This window comes from Notechis scutatus, chromosome 1 (genome assembly GCF_049901735.1).
Source record: "Notechis scutatus isolate UNSWTSFEM ecotype Mainland chromosome 1, rNotScu1.2, whole genome shotgun sequence".
Classification (NCBI taxonomy): domain Eukaryota; kingdom Metazoa; phylum Chordata; class Lepidosauria; order Squamata; family Elapidae; genus Notechis; species Notechis scutatus.
The window spans coordinates 53020132-53033715 of NC_142009.1; positions in this window are offsets into that span (position 1 = coordinate 53020132).

Consider the following 13584-nt stretch of genomic DNA (forward strand, 5'->3'; position numbering starts at 1 on the left):
TGGAAAGAAGATAGTATTTGTTATATTTTAAGAGAAAGTGATAAGTTACTAAAACTGTTTATACTTGTAATGAAGATGGGAAGTCACTTCTTTATATATTTTTCTTTATTTTTATTTTTTCCTTCTTTTCTCTTTATTTTTCTATAATCCCCTTTCTTTTCTGCACCTTCTACTCTTTTATTTTATTCTGTTTTTTCTCTTTGTCTTAGTGTTTACTGCAGTAATTATAAATTTAATAAAATTATTATTAAAAATTAGCCATATATAGTATATATGGAATGAAATCTGTTCAATGGAATCTACCTACAAAAGGAATAATTTCATATCCTGGCCCACATACTATAAACTTTCTGAATGCATTGTGTATGCTATAATGCATCTGGCTAATCAGAAAACAAACATTTATCAGAAATTAAATATCACTCGCAAGAGGATTATTTCTATCATCCTAGGGGGAGTTTTATTATTCTAAAGCCATTTCTGTTAGTAAATATAATGCTAGAGTCTGATGTTGTGCTTTTCAGCATGCTAACCATCTATAAAGTTACTTTTCTTTTAAAGTAAATTTCATTTTAAAATGCTAGTTGGGGCAGGGAGCAAGGGAGATAATAAAGATATTTGGCACTATATTGCATATCCCTGTTAGAACATTAAATCACCACATACTCACTTTTTTTCAATATCCTTCTATGTAGTTGCAATGCATTTCAGGACAGGATAGGCCAGAGATGCTCTTTTGTTTTAGCTGCAAATTCTTGCTTGTATCCATAGCTAGTGGGGAACACATAAACAGAGAAAGGAGAAACAAATGATTCACATATTGCATAAGAACACATTTGCAGTTTAAGAGATAACATATCTTCAACTGTGTTCATAAATGAACTGGACATTCTGCCTTACTCTGAAAAGGACATTTCAGTCCATCCTTTCTTGTTTACACAAAAAGGGAGGTGCCTTGACAGTGTTTTGAGAAATTATTCCCTATTTCCCAGATCACTGTTTCACATATCATCTCTTCCCTTTAAGGATACATCTTAAACTTATCTGAATTGCCTGTATGGTATAAGACTTAAAATCCCACAAAAGACCCTAAATGAATTTTGTTTCCATATATATATATATATATATATATATATATATATATATATATATATATATATATATATATATATTTCCTATAGAATATGATGTAGTCTTACTTCAGTTTTTTATAGAATATGATGTAGTCTTGCCTCAGTTTTTCTTCATTTTCCTCTTTAATCAGAACCGGGATTATTTCATCATTTAATACTCTACTTCAAAAAGATTTGTAGCTTTTCTGAACTTATATACTTTAACACCTGTAAAATATCTGACCGTAACTGCCCAGTCCCAATTAATAGTGTAGAATAGATCAGAGGTAGGGAGCCATGGGCTCTTTTATGACTTATGGACTTCAACTACCAGAGTTCCTGCCCCCTGATGTAGAATCATAAAGGGTACCAGATTGAAGAAAGTTTATTTTTGGTATTGCACAATGTTTAGCCAAAGTTAATTTACTGGGCAGAAAATGGTAAAGGTGAATATAGGCAGAAAAGAACAATTTTTTGCAGAGCAGAAATGGGTGGGATGTTTTGATTGTCATTCTTTCTAGTTCTGCATGTCTTCATATATAAATTTGTTTTTGTCTTACAAGATATTCTATAGTTTTAAAATACCCAATACTCATGTTATTATTAATCCCTTTCCATAAAATCCTATACAAGCAAGCCTTAAACAATACATTTTTGCCTATCTTTACACATAAAATTTATTTTGATACTGAATTTTGTAATGTAACAACATTCAGAATAGTGAGCCATGAAAAAGAGTTCATGAATAGGTTCCCTGATGTTACACCCTATTAGGACCACTCTTGGTTTGGGAGATGTCCAACAACCTCCCTGGTATACAGGTAGTCCTCAACTTACAACAGTTCATTTAGTGACCATTCAAAGTTACAAGGGCACTGTCTTCCTTTTTATAAGGAAGGTGTAGCCACTTCAACAGACTTGAAGAGACTTGAAGAGATTTGCTGATTTAGTTCATATTCCAGGGTTGGGGTTAGTTTTAAGTGTAGAAATGGGACCAAATGTCTTTGAAAGGTCTCTTGTTTTCACCCCAAAGAAGTCCCCCCACTCCAAAAGGGCCCAAAGCATTCATTTTATCTTGTTCTGATGACACTGAGTGCCACTTGTTAAGTTCCCCCCTCCTCCAAAGATTGAGTTGTACTCCCTCCAGGCTGAACTGATGTACCCTTTTCTTTACAGTAGTGGAAAATGAGTGATAGTTTCAAGCCTTGGCTATCTAATGCTGATTGGATGGCTGGAAAAAATGGTTAAAGGTAAAGGGTCAAGGAGCATGAGCACTGGCTTCTAGTGGAAGGTTGGATCCCAAGGATCCCAAGAGTTGTGTTTGTCCTTATATCGGGTTTTACTGTTTTTTTCAATAATACGTTCACTGATAAGTGTATTTTCATTAATATATTCTTTATAAAAGAGAAATGTTACCATCTGTACAGATCCTTTGCAGATTGGTTTAAACCTTTAAGAGATGGACTTTCACATGATTCCTTGCTTATTATTGAGTTCAACAGGATTTATGTCCTTCTGCCTATTCTTAGAAGCATAGCAACTGTAATAAATAAATACTACTGCAGAGCAATAACTCAAAGCCTACAAAAAAAAGGCTACACTTTGCTACAAACCCTCAGAAAATGGGATTAATTATTTGAAGATTGTGGACTTTGTACTGGAAATTTGACATGGAAGAAATAATGTGTCAAAAAATGTGGACAAAAAGATAATCTTATCAACCAGTTTCAAAGGGATGGGGTAGATGAGAGGCAGAAACTCACATGATTAACTGTCATACACACAGGACATACTATGAGACGTGCCAAAGCCCAGCTTGAGACATATTAAATGTTTCAAGCTGTGTAAGCAAGCATTGCTTTAAAACGGTAAAATTGATTACAGTGATCACAGGCAAAACCCTTAGCAAAACAGAGGGCAGACAATTTTTGTAAATCATCAAGCTGTGATTATTAGCTATTGAAATAAATGGAAATGGTGTTGAATGTTTATTAGCTTTAGAATTATCCCTGCCCTCTCATCACTTCTGAATTGGTGGATAGCATGGGCTATTTTGGTACCAGGGGAAAATTGTAATATACACAAACACACACATACACATGCATATCACACAGAAACCTTCATACCTATATTTATCATTTTGTTTTGTTTGTTTTTTTGCAAACCCTTTGGATCTATCCAGAAACACAAAAAAGAATGGCTACCACAAATAGCATAAGGTTTTCCTATTTCTCTACAGTTACTCTATACCTCATTCATATACTATATGCTCCAGAGAGTTGTGGTACCCTTTGTCAGTATTGGATCTGAAGGAATATGTCACTTCTTTGATGTAGGTAACTTTGAGAAACAGGTACTATATTATAAGAACCACTGGAACTCTATTGTTGTAGGGCAGTGTTTCTCAATCTTGGAAACTTTAAGATGTAAGAATGTCAACTCCAAGAATTCTCAAGAGAGAAAAATTTATTAATGAATTCCTAATGTATTTCTATCATCAGAATAATTATCTCTACTAGTTCGGGCTTGTGTTTTAATATATTGTGGGGACAATGTTCTCAATTATTATGAAGAACACTACAGGCAGGGTGGATCTGTAGAGCTCCAATTATTTCCTCATTAATTCAAGATTTTTACTCATTTCTAATATGTCTCAAAATATTTGTCTCAAAACATTTCAAGTCAGACATCAGACTAATCTGAATGTTTTCAACATCTCACTGTAAGATGTCAAAAATGCTAGTGAAAATATAATCATGAACGAAGTACTTTTGGCAAATAAAATTATTTTCAAATATATTTAATAACCGGCTCAATACCAGTGCTTCTTTACGAAGCTATGTGGTCGATTTTGCCTCTGCCTACCAGCATCCATCAGTATTAATCTGGCTAGCATCCTGTCAGTGTGTGAGAGAGTTGACGGCTGTTTGGAAACTAAAACAGTATTTGCTGTGTGAGCAAGGAGACAGCAAGAAGCCTGGGCATGGCTTAGCTCAACTGTTCTGTACTAAAGCTGCTTGGTGCTGTGAAACTGAAACTCCTCTCCTCTGTTTGTGTTTTGCATTTGGAACAGATTTCTTTTCAGGTGGGGAGAATGTGTCAATAATAATATATGAGATACTAATGCTCTGATGGTCATTTTAAAAGATCCTTTCTTAGTGAGCACCTAGAAGCCAAGAGGAACATACATGTCAAATTTCAAGTTTGTAGGCTTTATGGTTCTGAAGATTTTGTGATAATGTGTGAATGGTATTTTATATGTATATATATACACATACATACATACATACATACATTTGTTTTCTTAAGTTTTCACGGGTACTTACATGTATGATATTCAGCTTTGTTTGGGTATTTTCCCACGTCATTATAGTTGTGCTTTTAAAGTTGTAGCAACGTTTCGGCAGAATCTCATCTGCCATATCAGGCTTCTGTATTGTAACTCACAGATTAACACAATACAGAAGCCTGATGATGGCAGATGAGATTCTGCCGAAACGTTGCTACAACTTTAAAAGCACAACTATAATGACGTGGGAAAATACCCAAACAAAGCTGAATACCATACATACATTTTTATATACATACATACATACATACATACATACATACATACATACATACATACATAAAGAATGTTATGTTCAAAACAAGGTTGATCTAGTCAAGGAAGACACTTATGAAAGTAGAAGAATCAATTAACTGGTTTAAATCAACAAAGTATTATTTTAGTTGAGATTTCATTTTAAAAAATTCAACCCTAGCATATATTTTTATTTATTTATAAAATTTATATGCTGCCCAGCTTAGCTCAAAGTAACTATAATAGGGAGACATTCAAGTATCAATAACTGCTCCAATCTTCAACAGAAGAGATGAAAATAGCAGGGAGAGTATATTCTTTAGAAAATGTGAACCCTGTCATGGATCTGTTTGATAAGTTCATAATTTCATTGCAGTTATTTATTTTAAATATTTCTATTTCATCATCTTTAAGGCAGAAATGACACAAAGTGGACATGATCACTAATGAGCCTTCAGATTGTCCAACAAAGAGCCTATGTTGGGTTGAACATGGCAGCAAATACTCCAACTTAAATGTAAACAGTTTTAAAAACTAAGTTGTTGCTTTTCCAGATCCTTTGTTGGGTTATAGAGTGCCCACTGATTTGTTTTTATAGATGGGCTGCCAATGATAACTGGACTTTATGGGATTTCATAACTGGTTGTAAGATTGTGTTGTCATGGAAACAGTCCATGCATTGCTAGCTACAGTCCAGTGCAAGACCGGGAAGAAGCCGCTGTTGGAACGTCTGAGCAAAGTTGGTTTTGGCTTTTTGGCAGTAGTGTACAGTAATATGTAACAGAAGCAGGCTGGGGAAACAAAATACAATTACACAGAGATAAGAAGTCCACAAAGAAAGAGTCTAGAACCCAGAAAAAGGCACCCAGAAAGCAGCACCCCAAATCCCTTTTTAAAAACAACAAATATATGAGGCATCAAATGGATTCATACTTCTATTCTTGAATTGGCTTTGATTAGAATGAATTTCTATTAAAGACCCCTTTCAATGTTTTGCACAAGTCTATCACAAACTATTTAGACAAGTAAGAGTGTACTAACGTTAGATAGTCAAGCTCAACAGAGGTTGTGGTGAAATGATAAATACAGAAGAAAAATGGATTGTATAAAATGCAAAACGGCAGATGTCAGTAAATACAGCTGCTTCCCACCTAAACTCACTAATTATGTTATTGTGCACTGTACGTATGGCTTTTATTTTGGATGTTAATAACATTTCAGAAGCTCTGCGTGTTTTACTCTCCAGCAGCCCTTCAATTATAGGAAAATATCTGCATAAGATATTTGCTTTTCACTGGGTTGTTGAATGATTGGCATTTTAAAATAGTAAATGAATACTTAACAGTCAGTGCACTTACAAGTGAAGAGAACTCAACTGGAACCAAATGTACACGAAAGAGCCAGATGACTGTTGTGTATCAGGTGGCCACTAATTGGCAGAAAGAACTCTTTCGAATCAAGTTCACATGTACTATGAAATAAATAAACCTGCAGCTATCTCTATGAAAGAGGGCACTGTTTATGCATGGCCATAATAAGAACAATGCTTTTTTCCACCGTCAAACCCTGTGATTCATTCTCCAAGTCAAATGCAGTGATGGAAAAGAGTGTGTCAGGTTAAATGCACATAACCAGATCAAATTATGTAAATCTTTCAAATGTAGCTCTGATATTTTAATAGTGCCAGGTTACCTTCATTCAACCTTCAAATCTTGGTTGCGCGGGGAGAATGTTTTCTGTATACGGTATGTGCAGAGCCCAAGACAGCATACTATAATTGTATAGTTTTTTCACAGTAAATCGATAGGTTGTTTTTTTTTTCTTTCGATACTCTGAAAGTTTTTTTTTCCATATATCTTTCATTATAACATTGATTTTGCACATGGGTGTGAGAGGGAAGTCAAGATCATGCAATTTGGAGCAGCAATGTCCCAGATTGGCTGCCAATTTCAGCATACCCCCCCCTTCTCTCCCTGTTGAAGATCTTCCTTCTCCTCCTAGACATTTCCCAGATGTTTCCTTATCATGAATTTTACCACTTCTATAACTTCATTCAAGGGCAGGTGGCAGTCATGGCTAGGAGAGCCTTTAACTTTTTTTTGTGCAACTTTGTGTGGTGCACCATTTGAACCCTTTCCTAGATTGTGAGGCCTTGAACATAATCACTCATGCCTTGATCATCTCCCAGTTGCATTACTGCAATGCGATCAACATGGGGCTACCCTTGAAGAACATGCAGAATTTACAATTGAAGTTACAGTGCAGCGGCATGGAGAATTCTGGAGGCTACTTGGGTGCCACAGGTGACACTGCTGTTATTGAGCTACACTGGCTGCCAGTTTGCTTCTGAATCCAATTCAAGATGGTGGTTATCACCTTTAAAGCCCTTTATGGAATGGGTCCAGGGTATCTGACAGACATCCTTACCCAAATGGAACTAAACTGCCCACTCATTCCAATGAAAAAGGGAGCATGTTGATTTCTGTCAGCCAAAGAATTTCAGCTGGTAGGATTTAGGAGAAAGCCTTTTCTGCTTTGGCCCCTTCCCTCTGAGATATTATCCCACCAGGGGTAAGATTTACCCCCACACTCCTGGCCTTCCCAGACAGGAAAACAAAGTAAAAGAACTTCCCTCATGCTGCTTCTCCTTGGATTTAAGTGAAATATGGAACACCAAAGAGATTACAAACCAGTTGTAAGATTATTGTACAGTGAAAGAGGATGCATTCATACGCACATGCCTAGCTGACTCATAAGCACAAGAACACTATGCTTCATTCCTGAAACTTCCAGTGATTTTTTTTCCTTGCAAAATAATTTTCAAAGGCAATTTTTATGTTATTAAATTGAATGAAAACTGGTAATAAAACATGAAGGAAAATGTTTCTGCGCTGTACTGTTTTGAAATGAAAGGCAGTCTTCTCCACAGAAGGAGCCTTAAAATAGAATGACATAAATTTAATATCATTATCATCATCATCATAGAAGAAAATTATCTTCATCCTCACTTTATCCCTGGCAATGGAAAAAGCTGCAAATCATGGCATATGCTTCTGTTTTGAGCAAAGGACAAGGGGAAGCACTACCTGCCAGATTTCCAGAGTTAACATTATTCAGTAGATGTCAAAGTTCCGCCTGAGGAACCCAACCAAGCCAGCACTCCAAGATGATCAGATCTCTTTAAGAACTGTTTTATTAAGTACATCATTTCGGCACTCATGAAACAAAACCAACTTCAAAACGACTTTGGCCAAAGCCATATTTACTTTCACTTCGCTTCTTAGTTGCCACTTTTGAGGGAGAGGGAGGGAGGAGTTGGAAAAGACTGGAATGTGTTCCTTAATCCACTAATGACTAAACAAAACATCAATCAGATTCAGTGTGTGAACCAAGGTCATGTCAACGAACATGTACTGAGACCAAAAGGGAGCTACTGCTGGACTGATTGGTTAATGTGACCCAAGACATCTGAGGGGGGTGGGAAGTTTCTATTCTTTTTATTACTCTGAAGCATGGGAATTACTCAGAGCTAACTTCACTTTTCTAAGCCCTGATACGATGTACTCAATAAAAGGTCTTCAAGCCTGAATGGAGCTTCTGAGTTGTGATTCAATTGGGTTCATTACTCAGAACCGTGACACCAACTCTAGCTATTTCCCATGGTTTTTGTGTAATTAAAGAATAGCTCTCCCCCTTCTTGTCACAGATCACATTGTCCAATTAGGTGTTCTGGTGTCTCCTGGATAACTCCTTCAAGTCTCTGGCTAGCACCTGTTGAGATGACCTTGGTTCCCATGGCACAATGAGTTATTGTCTGGCCTGACATTCCAAACCTCTCCCCACCCCCCAATACTGTGTGGAAAACTGAGAAATGAAAAGATGGCTGCAGCAGCATGGGTCTGTTTCGAAGTTGACAATAGAGGTAAAATCTCCTTCAACGTGACTACTCGTCATTTCATGGACACATTAATGTAATTATTTGACAGCAATTCAAAAGTAGTTGAATGGAGTTAACAAAATTAAGTAGTTGCCTCTACATTAAAATAGAAGTTACTTCTGACAGTACTTTATGTAACTGGATAAGATATTAAGAAAAGGTTGGACGTATTTAAGAAACTCTTAAAAAGACGTAGTTGAAATTCTCTCACCATTCAGTCTAATCAAGAAAAAGTAAGGCATAGGGCATTGTAATTAAGTCAAGAATGAAATGTGAAGAATGTCATGAGCACTAAATTCAAATGAACAAAATGAAAGGTGTACGTGTATTACATTACCATAAAAGCTTTCACATATAAAAGGCTCAGAGTTTTGTGCAAACAGAACTAAATATTAAATAAAAGAATTAACTTAAAGGCAGAAACAGTATTAGTGAATTCTCAATTGGAAAAATATTTCAGCACAACAATGAGCACTTTATAAAGAGACCTGTGTCTTGAACAGAAGGCAAAATAGAAAAGCATTCTCCTATAAACACGAGAAAATAAGAAACAGAGGGAAAGGGTAATGGAGAATGTTCATTACCTCTTAATCTTTCTCTCACGTGATATTTATGCAAGATGGCAAAGCCTGCATTCTGCATGTATTAATTTGGAATGAAAGCTATACCTGACAAGGGGTTGCATATACATTACATGTGCTGAAATCCCCAATTCACCCATAACTCTGAACTAAAAGAGAGAAACGATATTTTTATCACTTTTATATCATAACTTATACATGGTATAGATGGATTCTGGACAACACATCACTTAGTTCCTGCTCTTTTATTTAACATTTGTCATTTAACACTTAAACATTGTAAAAGTTAAGCAATTAGTAATGACGTCTGAAACTTGCAAAACTAAGTGACAGCTCCTCACATAATCTTTATTGCAAAACTGCCCCTGGACTTTACAGAATGTCATCTAGTATGCTTCAGAAATAAACATGGTGAAGGCTATAACCTGGTGCTTTGTTTGGACATGGGCCCAACTGGAAAAAAAAACCATAGATTGAAGTAGTAAGATTTGGGAAAGGTTGGATGAGGCACAAATCTCTACATTAAATCCAAGGCCATAAGATTTCTGTTACTCAAAGAAACCTGAGGGTTTGGCCAGCTCTCCCATCATTTTTCTATTAAACAATGAAACTAATCTCCATCACAATAATTTAAGATTTTTCTTAAATAAAACATAAATGAGGAGTCCAATAATATAGGGGAAAAGTTCCTTTAATTCACATGATATGAATTAACAAAATACATTTTTCAAGTGCAAAGTTCAGTAGCATAGACATACTATCTAATTTTCTTGTCTTGAGTTTCTAGATGCAATGTTATCTTTTATTTTTATTTGTTTATTTTATTTATTAAATTTTTATATTGCCCATATCCCCAATAGGATGATTCTGGGTGCTACCTACCTAGAGCTACCTCAAATAAAGCCCAGGAGAAAAGTAGGTAGCTGAGGGAAAAATAGCATTCTTAAAATAAAATAAAAACTATTATGTTTCTGATCAATTTCAAACTGAGGATGCTATGTATGTTAAGTAAATGTTATATTCAAATGTGGGTACAATACAGTACCCATTATGTACATTAGGTATGTCTAATAAGGCACTCCCAGAGAAAGGAAAGAAATTGGCAAAAAAATAGAAGAGCACAAAAGCAAAGGAATTGTCCAATAGGCTGCAATCCAAACTGAATTGGTTTCAAGCTACTGCCAAAGGATCTTAGTGTGGCCAAGTTTTTCTTAAACTGGAAGGGTGAGGGTGCATTTCAAGAACATGAATGCTCATTCAGAATTGGCCCATTTACAAATTGGCTGCTATGATATGTTTAGTCAATCTCTGAACACCTATCCATCAGATGGGGAAGTAGCCCAAAATGTTTCTGTAATCCTAGAACATTTGGGGACCCCAAACATTCCCACAAATAAATATGATCCTGAAAACTTATGAGTTACAACATGCTAATCTTTTGCACATTTTAAAATATTTCTTTTAAAAAATTCAACTGGGAGAGGGAACCTGTGAGGAATCAAAGATAGTGTCCACATCATATTGGGGTCAATGAGTATCATGTTGCCTATTCTTAAATAAACTGGATTGCAATTATCATTTCTTTTTGTAATTCGCTACAGTTTAATAAAGCTTTTAAGTTCAATTAAATTTAAAAAAAGAAATGCAATTGGGTAATTTTTTTAACAGAAATATAGGACATTAGAAAAATGTATATTTAAAAAGATATGTGGAAAAAATTGTTGGAAAATAAGGAAAAACACGGACTAATGATTTGAAGGGACAAAAAGAACTTTGGCTCAAAACAATGAGAACAGAAGGAGAAAGGTAAATAGATAATCCTCTCTTCAGTTTCAAGAAAATGATAACCTTTCTTCTTTACAATGTGTTGTATAATAAATTTTATCTCTGGTATCTTTTTCCTTGTTTTATTTTCTTATCTGCATGGTCTTTGCATTATTTTTGTTCAGATGTGGCATTTCTTCTGCTGCTAGTAAAAAAAAAATGATATGTTTTTGCACACCAGCATCCATCCAGGAAATAACAAGGAAGCAACTTCAGCAGTATAGCACACAGTGACAGGCTGAGTATCCTGAAGGTCGCAGGGTGAAGCAATTGGTCTCAAGGTTCAGTCATGTAGAGTGTCATGTAGAGACATAAGCTTCCTGACCAATTAAGACACACAGAGAGACCATGAAAGTGGTGACAATACAGGCTTGATTGACAAGCTATGAATTAAGCAACAGACAGTTAACATTATTGTAGTATTCAATAAGGTTGGAGACCCATTAGAAGTGATGAACTACATCTCCAAGAATTGCAGACTAGTATACTCAATGCAGGATTCTCCCATGATAGTTGGTGGCTTCTATCAATTATAACCAAATGAAACCAGAATTGTTGTGGCTTGAATTGTGGGAAAGAAAGGCAGTTGATGTTCTGAGCTTCCGTGGGAAGCATAGTAAGTGTAGGCTAGGACTAAGAGGAATCCACTTTGGTGGAATCAAAGTGATACATGTGGTGTCGGATAATAACTTCACAGGAGATAGTGAAATCCATTCATGAGTTTGCAGTTCTTTGAAGGCATTGTCATCCAGTGACTTTTTAATGAAAATGGCATTATTTGCCTTACCTTCTATTGAGAAAAGCCTTCTGAACTATTGAAATTGTTAATAAACAAATTACCAGATAACCTCTACAAAGGTCAACTGACTTTATTTTCCCACAACCAAGTTTAAGTGGTGTTAAGGAAAGGCTTATCTTTGATTTATGAAAGTTATTCCAGGGTGTTGCTGACCAAAGTTAAGAGAAATCATCTATCTGCATTTATTTAAAAAAAAAAACAGGGAGGAAAGCTCCTGAGTTTTCCTGAGTCCATTATATCAATAAAAATGTGAGAAACCTTTCAAAGCCGGATTTTCTCATAAGAGAATGAATGTTAAATTGGTTCTTGGAGCAAAGGGAATGGAATGTGAGAAGTCTCCAGAGAAGCCATTTAAAATATATTCTATTATTTTTCTGGGTTATGGATTTTTGTTTATATTCCCATTCCCAAATACTATGACTCATAGAAAATCACACAAACCAAATATGGAGTGGCCCTGATCCAGCTTTCCTTCAGCAACATCACTGCATGATAGTTCAGAATTCTAAATCTGCCAAGGAGACCATCTCTTTTTAAAGGACTGCAGCAAGAGAGGCATGACTGTTCTTCTTTATAATATTATACCAAGGGTCTTCAAACTTGGTAAGTTTAAGACTTGTGGACTTCAACTCCCAGAATTCCTGAGCTAACATGCCATCCACAAGTCTTAAAGCTACCAAGTTTGAAGACCCCTGTAAAATATGAACAATCGTCTCCAACTACCAGATATATTGCAGAACAATATTAGACTTCATTCAAATAACCATTCAGTGCGTACAATATGTGGGACAGAGGGAAGAGAGATAGCCAAGCCTTCTTGCATTGACACATCAATTGATCACCCATACCATCAGCCACACACAGGGGTGGGATACGACAGGGTTAACTACCGGTTCGGGATTTACGAGCTTCCCTGCATGCCGTGAGCTTCCCTGCATGCCTGTAAATCGTCATCAGCATGCTGTGTGCAGAGATGCAGCCTTTGAAACAGCCCTCTTTTCCTGCTTTTTTAACTGCAGCTGTGCCTCATTCGGCAGCTGAAGTTGAAAAATCAGGAAATAAAGATCAGGTAAGAGCCCCGGTGAGCAGGTGTGCAAAAACATCAGCAGACATAGAACCGGTTCTATGTCTGCTGCTCTTCAGAGCTACCGGTTCTACAGAGGTGGACAGAATCGGTAGAAACCCACCCCTGGCCACACATTAGATAGTAACAGAAAACTTCAGAGCATTTGTCTCATAATTTCTGAATCTGTTGACTGTGATTTCTCTAGGAAATCAGCTGCTGAACTGAGGTTCACTATCCAATTCAGGTTGTGTGGTGAGGTATTCTTGGATTGTAGGTGATTAATAAATACAGGAAAAAATACTTCAATAAACTAAGGATATAATTGATGTTGCTAATGGATGTCCTAGACCAAGCCACCTCAAAGTGCATGTAGTGCACATGCATCCTCATATATGTAAAAGTCAAGAAGACATGGTAGAAATTTAATGTTGCTTAGGACTCTAGGAATCAAATTTGGCTTGAATCACCTATTATCCTACAACATGACCTATTTCACAGGAGTGTAATGACTGCAAATGAGACTAACCATTATGTATGGCATAATGTGTTCTCTGACAGATGGTTCTAGAAGCTTTTAACTACAACTTATTTCACTTTTAAATAAAATCATGCAAAGTCTTTTTTTTAATGGAAGAGATGTCATGCCTGATGTTAACAAGGAATTTGATGCTTCAGCCAACGT